This window comes from Lepidochelys kempii, chromosome 1 (genome assembly GCF_965140265.1).
Source record: "Lepidochelys kempii isolate rLepKem1 chromosome 1, rLepKem1.hap2, whole genome shotgun sequence".
Taxonomy (NCBI): domain Eukaryota; kingdom Metazoa; phylum Chordata; order Testudines; family Cheloniidae; genus Lepidochelys; species Lepidochelys kempii.
Genome location: NC_133256.1, coordinates 68,039,858 through 68,059,970, shown reverse-complemented (window position 1 = coordinate 68,059,970; position 20,113 = coordinate 68,039,858).

The following is a 20,113-nucleotide window of genomic DNA, read 5'->3' as shown; positions in this document are numbered from 1 at the left end:
AAGGAGTGGGCCGATGAGGCCATGGTGGACACAGCCATGCCACAAGCCAGGACTAGTTCAAGACTCCATCACAATCTAGCTAGTCCCACCAGCAGAGAATGGAGAAGCATGATGAGGGGAAGGGATATCAGGTGGGGCCGAGGGGTTCAGAATGTGGGAGGGGACTCTGGGCTGAGTCTGGGGCAGGGGTTTGGGGTGAGGGAGGGGGTTTGGTCACTGGGAGAGAGTTTGGGTGCAGAATGGGGCAGGGGGTTGAGGTGTGGGAGGGGGTTTCGGTGCAGGAGGGGGCTCTGGGCTGAGCCTGGGGCAGGGGATTGGGGTGTGGGCAGAGGTGAGGGTTCTCTGAAGGAGTTCGGGTGCAGGAGGGGCTGGGGCAGGGGGTTGGAGTGCGAGAGGGGGTTCAGGGTGCAGCTGGGCAACGCTTACCTTGGGTGTGTAAGGGGACTGTTGCTCCCTTACTAACATTCAGTGGGGGTGTTTTGGTTGGCTAGCTCCCAGTACTAAAAGGGGAAGGTCTATGGGAAACCAGGACCCTGCGATTGACAGCCCCCAGGTACAATGGGGAGAGCCCAATGCTCCAGGTTAGCCTGAATGACAGGGCAGGCAGGCTAATCAGGGAGTCAGGAGGCTAGGAAGGTCCCGTCCTCTGTGTGAGCTGAATTTGCCTGGGTCAGACAGTGTGGTGCCGAGATAAGGAGAAAGCAGGAGCCCAAGCTAAGCTGGGGAGCGGAGCTGGGCCAGATCCAGAGGGATCAGAAAAGCAGCCCAGAGAGAGCAGACCTGTCCTGGGAGCAGAGCTGCAGCAACCAGAGCCAGAGGGGCCAAAGAAGCAGCCCAGGGAGCTGGAGGCAGAGCAGCAGTCGCAGCAGTGCAGAGACAGAGTGGTGCAGCTGGGGCTGGAGCAGTCTGGAGCTGGATGTGTTGAGCAGCTGGGAAGACCGAGGGGAACCCTGGGCAGCAGGCCCAGCACAGGGAGATGCCTCAGCCAAGGGGCTCTGCAGGCCAGGCTTGGATCGTAACCCCGACAGGGCGGGGGCGACACTGGGCAGAAGGGTCCTACCACTTAGAGCAAGTGTCCAACCCACAGCATCCCTGCAGCACAGCCAGGGCCTGAGAAGAAGGCCTGGGACTTACAAGGAACAGACTGTGAACTGCCCTGACGTTCCAGAGACACTGTTTATGATGTTCCCTGCCACAGAGCAGGTTGATGTGTTTCCTTTAACCTTTCCCATTTTCCCTTATTCTTTTTTAAATTAATTGTTGATTAAATAGCTTGCATTTGCTTTAAATTGTATGTAATGGTCAGTGGGTCAGAGAAGGGCCCAGTGCAGAGAGAGTACCCCGGAGTGGGGACACCCTAGCCCCTGTCCTAGGTGACCACAGTAGGGTTGGGGGTCGAGCCCCCAGGAATCCTGGGCCCAGCCTTGTTGGGGTTACAAGGACTCTGCCAGACAGGAGAGTGGAAGGGGAGTCCTCAAGGGCACGGAGGCCACTGGGTAAAGGAAATGGGAGCGAGGACTCAGATCCTTTCGTTAGCCCACTTCACTGGCGTAGTGCAGAAGCCAGGAAAGTTCCCCACAATAGTGGGACTATTCCCCCGCTTACAGGTGGCTCCCAGAAGCAGCAGCACATCCAACAGCTGCTCCTAGGCTCAGGGGTGGCCGGGCAGCTCTGCACGCTGCCCCTGCCTGCAGGCACCACCCCCACAGCTCCCATTGGCCACAGTTCCACGCTCCCTAGCCCCACCAGAGGCACCACCCCCCATGAGTCCTGATTGGAGGAGCACCCTGCCCCATTGATTGGGCCAGCTAAACCAGAAAGAGGCACAGGAAGTTGTCTGGGCAACTGGGCTCATGCATTGGACCCTGCTGTCTTGTCTGACTCCTGAGCCCTGCTTCCCTGCCTTTTTTCCTGATGTCTGCTTTCTGGGCCTGTTCTCTGATTCCAACTCTGGCTCTGACTCTTGACTCAACTCTCTGAATCTGATTCTAGCTCTGACCCTTGGCCCTGGCATTCAGTCTCTGACTATGGTTCGGACCCTTGACTCCATTTCCCAGCACAGACTCCTGCTCTGACCACTAGGTCAGACTACCCAAGTCCTGGTCCCTTACACACTGCCCTATACTCATACCCATGAAAAAGGAAATCAAAATTGTATTGTTTCATGCAATCAAAATTCCTTTGTCTCCCTCCCACCCAGGCCCTGGGCAGACCATACTCCCTGTGGCTGGGGCTGAGAAGCAATGCTGTGCAGAGGTGCTCCAAAACTGACATGTCAGTAAGCATGTCTTATTAAAAGTTTATATGGGAATAAAGGAAGGGGGTTCTGAAACTATTTTTCCTTTTCTGTTGTGACTGAAAATATAGAGATGTGTCTGTCTGTTTTTTTTCAGCCACTGTTGGCATTGCAGCCTTGAGGTTTGCCCCCTCGACATCTGCAGAACACCTGATACTGATGAGGAGGAGAAAGAAGAGGACTAGGGAAGATATGTTCAGTGAGATCTTGCAAACCAGTGTTGCCTCGGACTGCGAACAAAGAGCAAGGAGAACCAACATGGCAGACAGCATGGAAAAGAACAGAGCAGACAGGAGAGAGGCCCAGGAAAAGGACAGTGAGATGCATCAGTACGTAAGGGGTCTTCTCAAGCAGAAAACCCAAATGCTGCAGACCCTTGTTGGCCTACAGGCCCAAAATTCCCAGACCCCCCATCCTTTGCAGTCCTTAGAGATCTCCATGTTAGCAGCTCCTTGCACCCCCGCCCCAGAATAACACGTGACATCACAGGCCATATCCTTACCCCTACTGCTCCACTCCAGGGGACATCAAGGAAAACCACAGCTTCACTGACCTGTAAGAACCACAGTTGGTTTATGAGTAACCAAAATGGACTACATTTGTGCACTGAAAGCAACAGAAATGTTTGCTGCCTTTCCAATTTTAAAGTTTTGTTCTGTTGATTTATGTTAAAACTTTGTATTGCATTGCTTCTTTTTTGCACATTGTATTTCTGCATTGTTGTTCACACTCACTAAATTTCTATTTTCTAAAAATGAAATTATCTTTATTAGTTCACAACACACATTGCAGAATGCACAGTGCAACTCACAGCACCCAGTACTTGTAAATGTGTAAAGCATCATAGAACCCTTAGGTTCAAGAAAACACACACTATATGTGTAACCCACACACCTTCTGGGTGTGGTGTTCTGTCCCATCGAGTGGCACCAAGACGACTTAGAGCCAACTGGCTCCACTTGTAATGCCGACAGACCGCGGTCATTGGCGGGTGGAATTGAACCTGGGACCTCTGGAGCGCAGTGCATAAGCCTCTACCGCATAAGCTAAAAGCCAACTCCTTTTTAACTAAGGCTGTAGAGCAGACTTATTTAGCTCTCTCTCAGCGGTCTTGGTGTCACTAGATGGGACAGAACACCACACCCCGAAGGTGTGTGGGTTACATATGTAGAATACAAAGAAAGCACGGCATAATTCATAGCATCGGTAAAACACAGTTTAATATTTATAAATTGCAAGCACTGTTCAATTCCAAGCAGCGCCCAAAGCTCCACAACCAGAGAACAGTTCAGCACAGCACAATACTGCTCTTCCAAAATCCTTCTCAACCACATAGCTCCAAATGGGACTCTTGTACTGGCCCTTGTATCTGGCTGTTCAAAGTCAGCACACAGCTGCTCCACCTCACCTTCTCACTGAAATCCAATCTTGTGAATAAACACTGCCAGTGCCCTTTTTATCTACCAAAAGAATATTCAACTGTCATCCTGCACTTGTAGTTGAATCTTTCCTTGGTGCTGTCAAGGTGGCTAGTGTACAGCTTCATGAGCCAGGGGATCAAGAGGTAGTCTGTGTTGCCCAGAATCCCTATGGGCATTTCCATATTGCCTATGGTAATCCACTGCTAGTGAAAGAATGTCCCTGCTAGAAGTTTTCTGAACAGTCCTGTGTTCTTAAAGATGCACGAGTCATGCACCTTCCCTGACCAGCCAAATTGATGTTGGTGAAGCATCCCAGTGATCCACCAACACTTGTATAACCATAGAAAAGTAGCCCTTTCTACTGATGTATTCTCTGGCAAGGTGGACTGGTGCCAAAATAGGGATATACGTGCTGTCTGTTGCTCCACCACTGTTCGGGAACCCCATTGCTGCAAAGCCATCCACTACGTCCTGCACGTTGCCAACAGTCATTGTCCTGCATCGCAGAAGACTATTAATGGCACTGTATATCTGGATAATTATGGCCCCCCACTGGCCCGATTTTCCAGCTCCAGAATGGTTTACCGCTGACCAGTAGCAATCCAGTATTACAAGCCTCCAGAGCAGGATTGCCACTCACTTCTCTACTGTCGATGCAGATCTCATTTTGGTGTCTCTGCTCTAGATGGGTGGGACAAGCTTTGCACACAGATCCAGGAATGTGGCCTTTCACATCCACAAATTCTGAAGACACTGTTCATTGTCCCAATACTGCATTATTATGCCCTCCCACCAGTCAGGGCTCATTTCTCGGGCCCAGAGCTCCACCATCTGCAACAGCTCCATCAATACCACCAATACTTTGAATTGTTTTTCACGTCATCCTCTAGCAAACTGTCCTCAAAAGAACTGTCATGTCCCCCAGTGTTGCAGTATGTCCTTCAGGTCTGCAAATACAGAATGATCATGCCTCCTGTATTTGCAACATTGCATCTGCAACTTTCACAAGAACCCTGCAGAGTTCTGTAGGCTCCATGCTTCACTCAGAAATAGCGGATATCGAAAAATGCCATGCGGATTTGTGGGATTAAAAAAAAGGTGCAAAAATTATGGGATATGGATGGCATTATGGGATGGAGAAAATTGCATGTTGGGAACTTGACCCCTAGTGACCTAATCACCCCTGGGTGACTTATTTCTATCCCATAACACATTGCAAAAATTTCCCAACTGGCATTGTGCCAGCGTGGTGCATGGCACACCTATCTATGTTGCACTGCACTTTGCATTTACACAAGCACACTTGGTGAGTATATGTAGTGTCAATGCAAGCAGCCAAATATGCACCTGCACAAACAATATACTAACTTTGGTGGCTGCATGCTGATTGTGTCAACCAATATTTGTAGTGTAGACATGTCCTAAGTGACATTCTAGAAGGACACACAGAGCTTAGAATTGAACACAGGTCTCCTGAGCTCCAGTCCACTGCCTTAACCACAACCTCATTGTTCCTCTTTACATACAAAAATAGAAGTTGTTCACCACAGTATTTTTGAGCAAGAGAATAAGAAATGTTGGAAATCCCATGGGAAAGCAACTCTTTTTCCGAATTTTAATTTAAAATATCAAAATGACACAGTTTAGGTGCAGATTAGAGGCATTGTTATAAAAATGCAAAACATCTAGAAATTTGAGGGTTTTCAAATTTCATTACGAACTTGACAAATTATTCCCATTTGTGCAGGGAAATTTTAAAGGCAAGTTTAGGAGTATACTATTATTAGGAATATCTTTTTTCTATGTGGAGTGACACAGGAAGAATACAATGTAATTTTAAGAAAGCCGCTGCAGATATAAAACATCATGGTCTCTGAAAAAAAACATCTGATTCAGTGTACAATCCATCACATACTTCTTGTAGGGCCATACTATCACTTCAGGGTGAATCACACTGAAACCTGATTTACTGAAAGCTATTGTGAAAGCACCTGTACCAGATGATAATTTAAACTACCCTAATTCTCAAGTTTATGGGAGCACTTTGCCACCAAGTTAGCAGCCCTACAAACATTTAATATACAAAAGGGATGATGTTTTCCAAAAAAGTTTCCAGCTTGTCAAGCAAGCTATCCTACTAAATCCATTCCTAAGTGAATTCGATATTCCCTACAGATATATTTGAATATAGAGTTGTTGTTGAAATTAAGGCGATAGATAATAACAGCAGTAACAAAGAAACTACAGGTGTATTTCTCTCATAAACTTTAAATGATACAGAAATAAGATATTCAGTACTCAGAAAGCAAAATTAAGTATGCTACTGGGCACTGCAATATTTCTGTACCTACAGCATTTGTACAGCCAACTACTAATTACTATGTATTAACTACATTTTCACTACCAAAGGCTCAACAGAAGCACATTTATTCTTAAGGTGAAAGCACTACAGAGAAAACATATTAAAAACAATAAAAGAACCTACACACATGTTAATAAGCTGACCAGAGATCACCTCAACTCCAACATGGGCTCTGGTTAGTGATTAGTTCATCAAACCCCACACAGGGATTTTCCTGTGGTCACAAGTTTATCACAGCTTCAGTTCAGAGCCAGCTCTCAGTCTTGTGGTACCTCAGTAGACCAAAGCCCTGTCAACCATTCCCTAAGAATTGGGGACCCCTTCCACTGGAGGTCGTGTCCATTTGTTGGATCAGTAAGAAGGCCCTGAGCGAATTTTAACTCTGGCTATTTAACCACAAATCCTTTCTTTGTCTGTTTGTCCCTGGAAAATCTAGTTTGAACTAGTATATATGAACCTCTTTTCAGGGGGTGATAGCTGTCTGGGGGTGTTACAATGTAAGTGAATTTACATAACCACTGTTCTTAGTTCCTGGATGGTTCTGGCCTCCCTACCCCCAGGAAATTAAATAGAACCCCTCAATAATACATAAACATTTTCATTTTTAATACCATGAACTCCTAAAATACATAAAATTAGGGCTTGTTTTTACTACAGGCTAAATTGATGCAGCAATCAATTTAGCAGGAGCGTCAATTTAGCAACTCTGGTTAAGACATGCTAAATTGACGGGAGAGCGCTCTCCCATCCACTTCTGTAATTCACCTCAATGAGAGGTGGAAGCTATGTTGATGGAGGTATGGCATATGGATGGTCCCATAGTGCAGTGTAGACACCGCAGTAAGTCGGTGTAGGTTACAGCAGCATGACTTACATTGACTGTAGTGAAGACAAGCCCTTATTCTGTAAGACTTAATTTAATTCAATAAGGTTGTCCAGGATGTTTCAGGAAACTTCCATAACTGTCCCACTTAATAGTTTTGAAAATCAAGCTATTTATATTTAAGTGTTTAAATACATTGATTTATGGGTCTAACTTAAAGCAACTACGTTGCTAGAGTTTTACAACAGCTTAGTACCCAGAGTTTTCACAACCTGCATAAATGTTAGCAGTTTTGAAAATCTGCCCATTTCATTTACGGGCTGGAGTAACAGAGGAGTAATTTTGTAAATCTGGCCCCAATTGTGGGGAGCTGAGCTCTTTTAAAGTCTGGTCCCTATCCTTTCGGTGTCAGTTTTCATACCTATAAAATGGTGCTAACATTACTTACTTACCTACCTCATCCAAATATTGGGAGGTTTAACTGGTTAATATCTATAAAGCACTTTGGCCTCAATTCAGGAATGCATCCCTATTTGGGAAAGCACTTAAGCATGGACTCAAATGCTCTACAAAATGAGAGTCTTTGAAGGTTTATGTTTGAAAGATTCATCACAAGATAAACTCTGAGGTTTCCATATATTTTAGGATAACAGATAGCATCTGAATAGTTACACCTGTGGCTAGATCCACAAAGAGGATTTAGGCTAAGCATTGCAATGCCTAATTTTAGGTGGCCTGCCACAAAATAGAACCTACAACTCTAAATTAGGACTTAGGCACCATATACAATCCATGGGCACAGTTAGGCCCCTAAGAATGAGGTTAACAAAACCCAACATGCTGAACAGGAGCCACTACAACTAGCCAATAGGAAATGCCAAGGAAAGGCGTGTGTAGCCTAAGCCGCACCCTTCAAAGGGATTCAGGCACCTAGCTCCAGGTCAGAGGGTGGCACCTATCCCAGTTTGGGATTCTCAGCAATTCTCAGCAATGAATTCACTCCTAGAGTTAGACACCTAAGGCAGGTCTGCCCTTCTTGCAAAAACTAAAAAGGAAGACATGTGAGTGATGGTGCATTTTTACCCAAAGCACTCATCCAGAATGTGGGTGATCAGAGTTTGAGTTGGAGCAGGGACTTGAAGCTAGCTCTCCTTTCTCCTAGATTAGTGCCTTAACCACTGGGCTATCCTGAGGCAAAGCTCTCACAAGCCCCTTCTGTTGAAGGCCTCTTTGCATATTAAATATTCATTGGACCAGAGAGCAAGTGAGATTGACTCTACAGTTCACTGGTTAGGACACTCCCCTGAAGTGTCAGGTTCCAGTCCCTCCTCCTATGAATTTTTAAGTATGTTATGCAAAGTGGAACAATTTCAAGATTGACAGAAATCTGCCCCTAACTATCCTAGAGAACATCTTGGTTCAAATTTCTGCTTCTCTCAGCCTCAGTGAGGATTTGAATCCAGGTCTCCCAAAAGTGCTCTAAGCACTAGGCTATTGAGTAAAAGAAGGAGGGAACTGATCTGGTACACATGTCCTAAGAGAGCCTGGCAGCATGTCTACCAGATTGTGTCCCATTGGCAAGATAGGCAGGGAATTCTTAGTTTGAGGATCCCAGAGGAGCTTCAGCATGAACTGAGTGCTGGGTATTAGGCTGTGCACATGCCCACTGGCAGATGTGTAGGTGTCTAGAGCATTTTAATCAGTCAAAACTTAGGCGCCTATGGGGTTAGGTGGCAGCTGAACGGGTGTTTTGAGGATCAACATTTTTGAGTGAGGTACCTGAACTGGAAGTTAGAGGCCTTAATCACTTTGTAGATATAGCAGTTATACTTAAGCCAGCTTTTCAGATACATTTTTCAACACAGAGTTCAGTTCTTTTCTACTACATGCCTGAACTAATATCAATAGGTAACCCTATTAACCAATGGAGTGTTGTTACTCTGAAAGTGAAGGTATATCTCTCACATTCCCAAGGCCCAAAAATGGGATACAATTTGTATCAGAAACATAAGCTAAACAAGAAAAATAGTAGAACTGGACACCTAAAATGGCATATTGTTCATTTCTTTAGATGAAATGGTATATTTAAGGGACTTATTTTCCCACCAAATGTGTGCACTATATATTATTGTGTTGGCACAATAAAAGGTATCATACTATAGATCTTGTCTACTTTTTCTTCAAGACTGAAACAGTTACATGCACTATATGTTCAGCAGAAAAATAACTGGTATTACTTTAAGATGGTTATTGTCATAAATATAAAGGGAAGGGAACCACCTTTCTGTATACAGTGCTATAAAATCCCTCCTGGCCAGAGGCAACATCCTGTTACCTGCAAAGGGTTAAGAAGCTCAGCTAACCTGGCTGTGACCTGACCCAAAGGATCAATAAGGAGACAAGATACTTTCAAATCTTGGGGTGGGGGCTTCTGTTTGTGTGCTTTGTTTACAAGTTTGTTCTCTCTTGGGACTGAGAGAGGCCAGACAGAAATCCATCTTCTCCAACCCATCCTGATCCAAGTCTCCAATATTGCAACCAGTATAGGTAAGCCAGGCAAGGCGGATTAGTTTATCTTTTGTTTTATGTGAATCTTCCCTGTGTTAAGAGGGAGGTTTATTCATGTTTTCTGTAACTTTAAGGTTTTGCCCAGAGGGGGATCCTCTGTGTTTGAATCTGAATACCCTGTACAGTATTTTCCATCCTGATTTTACAGAGGTGATTCTTTTATCTTTCCTTTAATTAAAATTCTTCTTTTAAGAACCTGATTGATTTTTCATTGTTCTTAAGATCCAAGGGTTTGGGTCTGTGTTCACCTGTACAAATTGGTGAGGACTATTATCAAGACTTCCCCAGGAAAGGGGGTGTAAGGTTTGGGGGGATATTTTGGGGGAAGACGTCTCCAAGTGGTCTCTTTCCCTGTTCTTTGTTTAAAACGCTTGGTGGTGGCAGCATACTGCTCAAGGACAAAGCAAAGTTTGTACCTTGGGGAAGTTTTTAACCTAAGCTGGTAAGAATAAGCTTAGGGGGTCTTTCATGCAGGTCCCCAAATCTGTACCCTAGAGTTCAGAGTGGGGAAGGAACCCTGACAGTTATGTTTTGGGCTGAATTAATATGTCTCAAGATATCTTATTCCAAACTAAATGCATCACCACTTGAACTTTTGTACAAGGACAGGTATTGTAAGAGTAATCAATGTAAAAAACAAACAAACTGTATTTAGTTCAGATGGTAAGTTTATTCAATTGTATATATTGCAGTTAGGTACTGTTAACACTCCTGCTATCTTTCAGTACTTCATAATTATTGGTATTCAATTTACTGTCAATATACAGTGTACTTCAATATCTTTTTAGCTTCACCTATATTTAGACAGCATTTAACAGAGCCGAAGCTATGTTGCAGACATTGACAAATGTTTACATAACAACTGAGATAACTAATTTCTGTAAAATGGTGGTTATCTTTTCTGAGAAATATAAGTCAGAGTCTTGCCTTACACTGACAGCTAATACTGAATTCTCCATGTTAGAGTCTTAAATTATGATCACCCACTCCCATGATTCTTAAGCTGCAATAGAAGATTTATCTCCTACTTCTCAACCTTTCATGATCTTTTTTACAACATTTAAGTACTTTTGTATAAGAGCGGCAACTACCAAAAAGCACTTGAAAGACTCAAATACCTTGTAACTACTGACCCACTCTTGTCTTCTCTAGATCATAGCAGGCCATTTGCAATATATTCCCATGCCTCATACACAGGTCTCTAAAGCAAGTCCTCATGCAGAAAACTGTAAAAGCTACTGACAAAGTAATAGCTTTCTGCCAGCAGTACACTACATAAATGTGAGCACTTTCCCTAAACCACTAAAAACATCACTCACTAGAGTTTCAGTTTTCCAAAATTGCCTTCCCTATACTCAGAGGGCTGCCGCTCTTAAGACTTCAGATAATTTCACAAATTGCTTATGATTTATTACATAAGTTAGCCTGATGGAGCATTAGATTCAAAGTATTAGATCCTTAAACTCTTACACAAGGAAAACAAAATTTGATGCTTAAGATACTGACTGAGAATTCAGTTGAAAAGACTGAAACTGCAATATCTGCTTTATGGCATTATACAATTCCTTTCTTTTAACATCCATGAAAGCTACATTTAGCAACTATGAAGAGCTCTGGACTAACTACCTTAGAGACTAAAGTAATTTTCCTACCTACAGAACATGTTCAGCACCGTACAGCACCAGTGCAAGATTCCACTCACATACATTGCTCCACGAATGTGACTCAAAACTGGACGATCATTTCTTGGGATGAGAGTGAGACATTTTCCAAGTCCATTCAGATCATTGGTCTCTCAGCTGAAACTTCCAGCCAGGGTATGAATTAGTGCCAATTGTGATATGAGAGACAGAGAGAGAGTCTGTGTGTGTCTGTGTTGTGAACAGCTTTCTCTTTAGGTACAGGATTGACAAACAAATAAAATTTTACAACCACCACCAAACAGTCTTCAGAGGAATAGACCTGGAGGAATTTAAGTGATAACCCAGAAGTGTATCCTTTCCTTGTCCCATCCCCATTCCACAATTGTGGAATATCACCAAGATCAGTACTTTAGAAGCATTAATGAATTTATCACAGCACCCCTATAAGGGAGTATTGCACGCTTGGAGTGGAGTATTGCACATCTGGAGTGGAGTATTGCACGTCTGGAGTGGTTCACGACCATGATTACCAACCTCAGGACAGACCCTAAACTGGTGATATGTTCTATAATTATATTTCACCAACCCTGTAACAAATGTGAACTCCGGGGTCACTGTAGCAGTCTTACCATGGAGTCAAAGACAGTCCCCTGGGGCACTCCAGTCTATCTTGCCACCCAGGCAAGCTGGACTTAGTGACAAATGGTCACTTACACTAAAAATCACAAAATATTCAGGTTGATCCCAGTCCCAAGAGACCAGTCACTTACCCAAGGTCGATTGTACCTTAGATCTCACACGAAAGACAACACTGGTAGGTACAATCCTATAGTAAACTAAAGATTTATTAACTAGGAAAATGAAATGAGAGAGTTATTTACAGGTTAAAGCAGGCAACACACAAGCACAAATGAGTCACAGTCTATGGTTGCAAAAGGTGACAGAGATGTAATAATCTGTCCACTGCATGTCTTTTAAGGTTAAACCAGGTTGACCCTGGGGACTCTCTGCTTTTTTGTTTCTTAGCTCGAGGGGTCCAAACAGCAAAGAGAGATTCAGCTTCTCCTGGTCATGGATTTTTATCCCCTCCACTCCAGAGTCCAAACTGATGGAATGAGTTAACGTGTAGGTCTCTCCTTCATGGCAGGAGTTAGAAATGCAGTCAACAGGGCCATTCTCCTTTGATGCTACACAACACCCCATTTGCTTTCAATGGACCATCTTGTATGCAGGACTAGCCCTTTACCTTAATACCTTCTGTCTGGTGAGTTATACAATTACATACATTTACAATGCAAATACTCAGTATTACTTTGGCAATAGAAACCTTGCAATACCTCTCTGGTTGACCAGGGAAGGGAGGTAACTCCCTCCTGCATGAACAGGTTGTCACCAAGTAATATTTCTCCCTGTTGATGCATTTTAACCTTAAGACTATAAAGGCATAAACTTCAATATAGTTATATTATTCCTTACACATTACCCATACACACATCACACCATGATTATGAAAATCGATCATTTGCGAGCTTACATGTTACCTTTTATGGACCAATACCCTGTAAGCAATGAATTTGGCGTAGTGAGTTTGTCAGATCTGGGACGAGAGTTGTTTGCAAAAAACAGGGCATCCTTTGCTAAAGGGCCTCTGTGTCACAAGTGTTAAACCATATCTAGACTAGGTGAAAAAGCATATTTTAAAATGTTCTAGCTAGTACATTTTTAAGCATGACCCATTTTCCTAGTTTAGATGGGACCTTACTTGTGTCGTGGGTCTCAGTTACTTATAAGCATTCAGAGAATGTGAACATTATAGAAAACTAAATAATTTTTTACTCTGATCAACGGTTGTGGGGGGAGAATGGTGTGTGTATAATGCAGCAAGTTCTGCGTTATGTGGTAAGAGTACTGCCCTACTTGGTAAGTGCTAAGAGATCTACTGATGAAAAGTTGTATACAAGAGCTATTATTATTCTTATTGTTAGGATACCGCCAAAAGCTTTGCTGGGCATTGTTGGTTCTGAAAATTATAGCTTGTGATTGTCAGGAACTGGTAGGATGTACACTGAAGGCTTGATCTGGAGCCCACTGAAGTCAATACAGTCATTCCATTGATATCTGTAGGCTTTTGATAATTTCTTAGAACCTAATCCAAAGCCCATTTGTAATCAGTGGAAAGGGTCCTACTGCATCATAGAATATCAGGGTTGGAAGGGACCTCTGGAGGTCATCTAGTCCAACCCCCTGCTCAAAGCAGGACCAATTCCCAATTTTTTCCTCACATCCCTAAATGGCCCCCTCAAGGATTGAACTCACAGCCCTGGGTTTAGCAGGCCAATGCTCAAACCACTGAGCTATCCTTCCCCCCTAAACTATTGACTTCAATTGGTTTTGGAATGAGCTGAGCTAGAGTTTTTCCAGTTCATCTTGCAGGACCACAGCTGCAAAAGTCTTTGTGTTTTAAGTTAGGGGAAAGGTTAATTATAGGGGACTAGGACTAATATGGCTCCATTTTATAGTGCTTCTAGCCATCATTTGATATCTGACTTATAGCATCTGTCTTTATAAATCTTAATTAAATGCCTCTTCAGATTCGAAATTTAAACAGTCACTTATCATATGTCAGCAGTAGTGTCTATGTCCACTAAAACCACATGAAAATGCAGCATCTTCTGCCAATGCAGCTCATGCTGTGCTCATCTCTACAAGCATCATTAATGTTGAAAAGGTAGATATATGCTAGCCGCAGCATAGTGTTTTTTGACAGGTGATATTACAGCCAAGAGGACTGAATTTTTTTCCCCCATCTCACCTCTGTGTATAGTTTAGAATATTCTGTGTTGCTGATTGGTAGGTTCTATATTCATCATGCTTTGAATAGTGAATACACTGTATAGACTGTGATAAGAGAATCTCTGGCTGAGACTATAGAAACTTGTTAATACCAGGTAGGGCCTATAACTGTCACATTGTACCAGTATGAAAGGCAAGTAAAATATAAAGTGTAAAATGCACTCACTGTTAAAAAGAAAACTCTCCATAAACTAGGTGTCTCTGCTGTTCCTATAATGAAGATGAAGCTGTCTGTTACAAATTAAAGCTAGAGGTACTCAGAAATGAATTTGAAATGGTTAGGATTTGAAATAAGGATCTAAAAAAGACTACTAGCAGGATGTTTGGGCATAAAAAGTGGTATATTTGGCAAAGTGAACTGTCGGAATGGTGCTATTTTTCTAATGTATCACTGAAGTGACACAAATAAAAACATACAAAGGTTTTTTTTAATTGAAAAAGAAATCAAATCTAACACTTTGATATACATTCTTAACATGTTGCAGCACTAGCCCATTTGATAAATGTAAAGGCTGCAAAGCTACTGTCACCAAGTTAATATTAAGGTTAAAGAGCCTACCCATTTTAGTGCTGTGATACATGGCCTCGTCCTTTAAGACAGTGAATGATAGAGCTAGAAAGGACTGTAATACCAGCAGAGCTCAGTGTTAGTTACAATGATTAGGAATGAGATTTAAAGTTTAAGTCCCTTTTTCGTCTATTCAAGGAGCTGTTTTAACTCAAGCCTATAGGTCAACCAATGGCTCAAACAACTTTCTGGTATATTATCAAGATTATTTTCCCAAAAAACATTCAGGGATACTGAATTACTCATTTTTAGGTGGGGAATTACTCAAAACTACAGTTGTCTGCATTTCATGTCACTTAGTCATTTGTTCAGATTGGGGATGATAAGCAGCTGCAGGTGCTTCTAAAGGTGGTTTAGTTCCGCAGCTTTGCAATTTTCTGAGTCAAATGAAGAAAATTTCTAACAATATTTTCACTTATTTATGGACCTTTATTCCAGGATCTCAAAATCCTTTACAAAAATTAATATATTTGTCCTCGCAACATTCCCTCATGGTGGGAAAGTATTATTCCCACTTTACAGATTGGGAAACTGGGGCAGGAATAAAATGTAGGGTTTTTTATTTTCATTTTTGTACTTTAATCCCTAGATCACACTTACTCTTGCTCCTGCAACATCTGGAAATTTACATCTGAACAAATTCACATACATGATGAAGATGCACTAAACATGTAAAGTTAGCAGAAACATCAGCTAACACTTGAAATTTTAGGGATTGGGCTATACTAAAAATATTACAAACAAAAGGGTCTCGTTCATCAAGTTCATAAATTTGTTCTGTAGAACTATTAAATAGAGGTGGACTGGCAATTAAAATATTGATTCAATTTTATGTCTGTGGATAGTCCTTAAATACTCTTCTCCCATGTTGGTTTGCCTTTGTAATAGGGAGCCTAATATTATTATGTATCAACAATTACAGAAAGTATTGCTTCTAGCCAGGGCTGTCCCTAGGGGATGCGGGGCCCAGGACAAATTAGCCTGTATGGACCCTTCATGAGGCAGGGGGCGCGCTGGGTCTCCGCCGGGGGTGCTGGTGGGGGGGATGGGGCCCCAGCTGTTTCGCAGGGCGTCGGACGAGGAGGCTTACCTGGAGCAAGGCGCACCCATTGGTGGTTGCAGGTGCCTGTCTGCTGAGTGCCGGTGCTGGCTCCTGCCCAGCCTGGGCTGGGTCCCCCACACTCCCCAGCCTCTGCCTTCAAATAATGGTGGGGCCGGGGTGAGCGCACGGGGCGGGGGAGCTGCATTTGCAGCACCCCTCTGATAGTGCTGCCTCAGGCCTGGCAGGGGCCCAAGAGCTCAAGGAGGATGTGTAGTTTGTTCACAGGTGCCATTGGGGACCCCGGCTGCACACACAGCAGCCAGAAACCCCTGACCCAGGCCTGCCGAGCCCACTCACCCCTGCAGCTACGCCAAATGGTATGAGCCGCTGGGAGGAGGCGGGGCCAGACACACCACACTGCCTCCTGCTCATTGGCTGCCTCTGCCTGCTCTGCTCAAGGCAGACAGCAGCTGTCCTCACCCCATCTAACACGGTGATGTCGAAGCGCGGGGCCCCCCAAAACGCAGGGCCTGGAGCAGTCACCCCGATTAGCCCTACCCGAGGGACGGCTCTGCCTCTAGCAGATGGTACTTCTGGGAATGAGGTTATAGTGTTAACCAGACATTCAAGTCTGTTGTTGGTAGAGAAAAGATGGTCTTATGGTCAAGGCACTGGACTGGGACTTGGAAGATCTGGGTTATATTTCTGGTTCTGACACAGACTTCCTGTGTGACCTTGTTGAAGCCATTTATTCTTTCTGTAACTCAGTCCTTTATCTGTAAAATGAGGATAATAAACTTGTGACACTGGCAGACCAGGTGCCAGCTCATGCCAAGGCCACAGGCCACACTGAACACTTACAAATGCTGAAAACCAAACTTGCTTATCTGTATGTTAGTATTATCAAAATTGATATTAGATGTTACATTGATAAGAATGTGTTTAGTGTTTAGACTTCATAAAATGCTTGTAGGATGCTGCATATATTGATCTCACTTTTAGCCCAAGGTGTAAAGCAGTTTTTCAACCATTTTTCATTTGCAGACCCCTAAAATACTTCAGATGGAGGTGTGGACCCCTTTAATTTTAGACACGTTCTGTGCACCCCCCCAGGGGTACACAGACCACAGGTTTAAAACTACTGCTACCAGAGAAAGGAAATAAGCTATACCAGTAAAATGCATTTTATACAAGTATCAGTGCATTGTACAAGTAGAAATGTAAAAAGTCACAACATATCTGAAATAGGTACACTTATACAAAAGCTGAGTGTAGGCCATACCGTAGTATCTCTGGCACAAGACACACATCAAGGTTGGAGTTTCCAAAACACACACAGTTGGTCTAAGTCTGCTCTCATTGAAGTCAATGGCATTTTCCCATAGACTTCAATGGGAAGCAGAGTTAGATCACTATGGAGTACTCAGGAAAATCTCACCCTGAGTCATGTCATGTTGTTTGTAATAATATAGACTAGGTAACATATTCACGAGAGACCATGTTGTTGATAAGTTGGGTTAAGCATCGTTGCCCGCCAACATTGTGTAATGAGCTGTGTCATATTCACTCCTTTTTGCCTGAGTTTGCAGAAATGAGAAGCAGAAGTGTCCTGGTTTTGCTGTCATTGTCACTGTCTTTCATGTGACTGCCAGGGCACAAAATGCCTGCGGGCTCAACTTTCTTGTTACATACTTTTTGACACTGCATTTTAACTTAACACTGTCAAGAATGTTGTTTTAATTCTGGAGTGCCCAAAACTTTTCAGCATTGAGAGCTGCATTAGCAACTTGCTAGAAGACCGAGGACTGCCCTTAATTTGCATGTACATTTAGATCATTTTAAAAATAAAATATAATGAACACAACAATAACATTTGCTTCTCCTCAAATTTTCTTTGGTAGATGAATAGAAAAGGAATATTTTCCTTTATCTAATTTGTCCTTTTCAGTTTTATTACATACAACATTTTCTCTTCTCCTGACCTCTGTTTTTTCAATAATTATTTATATCAGGGATTCCCAAACTTGGTTCACGGCTTGTTCACGGTAAGCCCCTGGCGGGCCGTGTGACGCTTTGTTTACCTGAGCATCCGCAGGTACGGCCACTTGCAGCTCCCAGCGGCCGCCATTCGTGGTTCCCAGCCAATGGGAGCTGAAGGAAACCCTGATTTATATCAATAAAGCTCTGAAATAGGGTTCATTTGTTAGCTGCTCTTGTCAGGAAAAGATCAAGAGCACACACATTGTTATTGTGCATGTCCTACAAAAACAGTGAAAATTAATTCTCTTCTCAATACTTTTACTAATGAAAGTGGTGGACTTAAATAGGTATTTGAATTTAACAGTAGGTCAAACAATGGGGCCTTGATCTTGGTTGGTTCTTAGTCACTTCTGTAAACAGGATTAATAAATAAAATAAATAATAAATTACTTCAAAATGCCCTATCTGTGGCTTTCTCTAGCACTTACACTTACACAGCTTGTGTTATTGGAAGCCATAGTACAATCTCTATCCTTTTTTTTTTCCTTTTTTAAGAATTCTATTATTGCGTGGGTAATTTTGTTTCTGTGTGTTGGATGACTTGGCCCTTAAGTATCAACAAATGCAATCAAGAGTAAAATGGCATATTGTGACATTGAAACAGACAACAGTAACCTAACCCCCAAATCCACCTTTTGAATATGGGTATATTTCATTGTGGCATACATGCCTAACTCTAAGCACCTAAGTTTGAAAATTTTGGGTAAAAGCTCTTCTGAAGTTGAAGAAACAATGTTGCAGGATGCCAAGTGCTTTGAAAAGCTGACATTAAATTTCATGCCACTGGCATCAAAAATACTCACTTTGCAGCAAAATGGCTGAAATGATTCAGATTCAGAAATGACAAGATGGGTCAGGCAATATCCTTTATTGGACCAACTTCAGTTGGTGAGAGAAAGACGTGCTTTCGAGCTTACACCGATCTCTTCTTCAGGTCTGGGAAGAAGAGCTCTGTGTAAGCGCAAAAGCTTGTCTCTCTCACCAACAGAAATTGGTCCAGTAAAAGATATTACCTCACCCACCTTGCCTCTCTCATATCCTGGGACAGACGTGGCTCCAGCAACACTGCATAAATTCAGAAATGCCAATTCTAATGTTAAAAAGTCCCTTTGGACTCAATTCTCCACTGCATTCAAGATTGTTTAGTGTGGGCATCGGCGAGTTAATTATGGCTGTCCAATTCCATGCTGGCCCAGCATGAATTACAGCAGCTTCTAATGCTAACGGCGGATCAGCACAGCATAACACTGTCACCTTCCTGTACCAATCCTGACAGACCCTACTCCCCATTTAGCCTCTGCTGGAGTGAGGCATGGCTGATGCAGGAGCCTGATTCACTGTCTTTATAAAAACTGGAAAATCTTTGCTGGTCTCTCATAGCACTAATCCAACCTCCTTTACACCATTTAAGCCATGCCAAGGGACTGCAGCACAACAAATCTTGTCCTTTATTTGCAAATGTATTTCATGATCTACAACCTGAGAAGCATTTATCACCTTGTGAACTTGCAGCTTGCTGTGGTGCGCAAAACCGGTATGATTTCTTCTAAGAACAGGCACCCCTGTATCCAGATTATTAGGTTTTCTATTGCTACATAATTTTTGTTGGATATTATACTGCCTGTTAATTTTCAAAGCACACTTACGCTGAAAAGTTAGTAATAATAACCACAAATTCATGAACTGTGAAATTGGTGCACTGAAATAAATTGCATTAATTTGGCACTAGAGCTGAATGCTGTCAAGTAAATACTTGTAACATGATAATAAAAACACAGCAAAAACATAATGACTCACACTGTGAACGGATCTTTTAAACAGAAACACTCAGTTGTGTCAATCAAAAAGAGTCAACATTTTGCTGTTGCCATGGCGTCTGAGCTCTCAGAAAATATTGAACTCCAATTGTGGGTTATTCCTTTGCTTAGGAAAAATAATGTGATAACACAAGCCTTGTATATACACAGAAATTGTGCCAATTTAGCTTAATCTTTTTAAAAATGTTTTAGTTAAACCAATCAAACTCCTGTGTAGACACTTGTAGTTGGGATTAAGTGTATTTTATCAATGTAAGGGTATCTACTCAGCCTTTTGCACCTATTTCGAATCACATCTTACTTAAACTACAACTTTTCATATCAGCAAGTCCATAGACACAGGATCTTGAGCTCCTAGTGTAATCTATTTACAATATAGGTATTCTCTGGCAGAACAAAGTTCAGCTTGTAACTGACAGATGTAGGTAGCATCCCTTTCAGAAACCAAGCAACGCTTTGGGTTCAAGTTCTTCAGTCAGACTGTGTACCAGCAGCTGCTGTTTCCCCCAAAGACTTTGTAAAACCTCCCAATTCTAAGGGCTTCTGTACATTAGCAAATTGCACCAATCTAACGAAAGGCTCGTCTATAACGAAAACTTATATTGCAATAGTTATGTCTCTCAGGAGTGTGAAAAACCCACACCCCTAAGTCTCCTAGCTATGTCAAACTAATCCCCAGC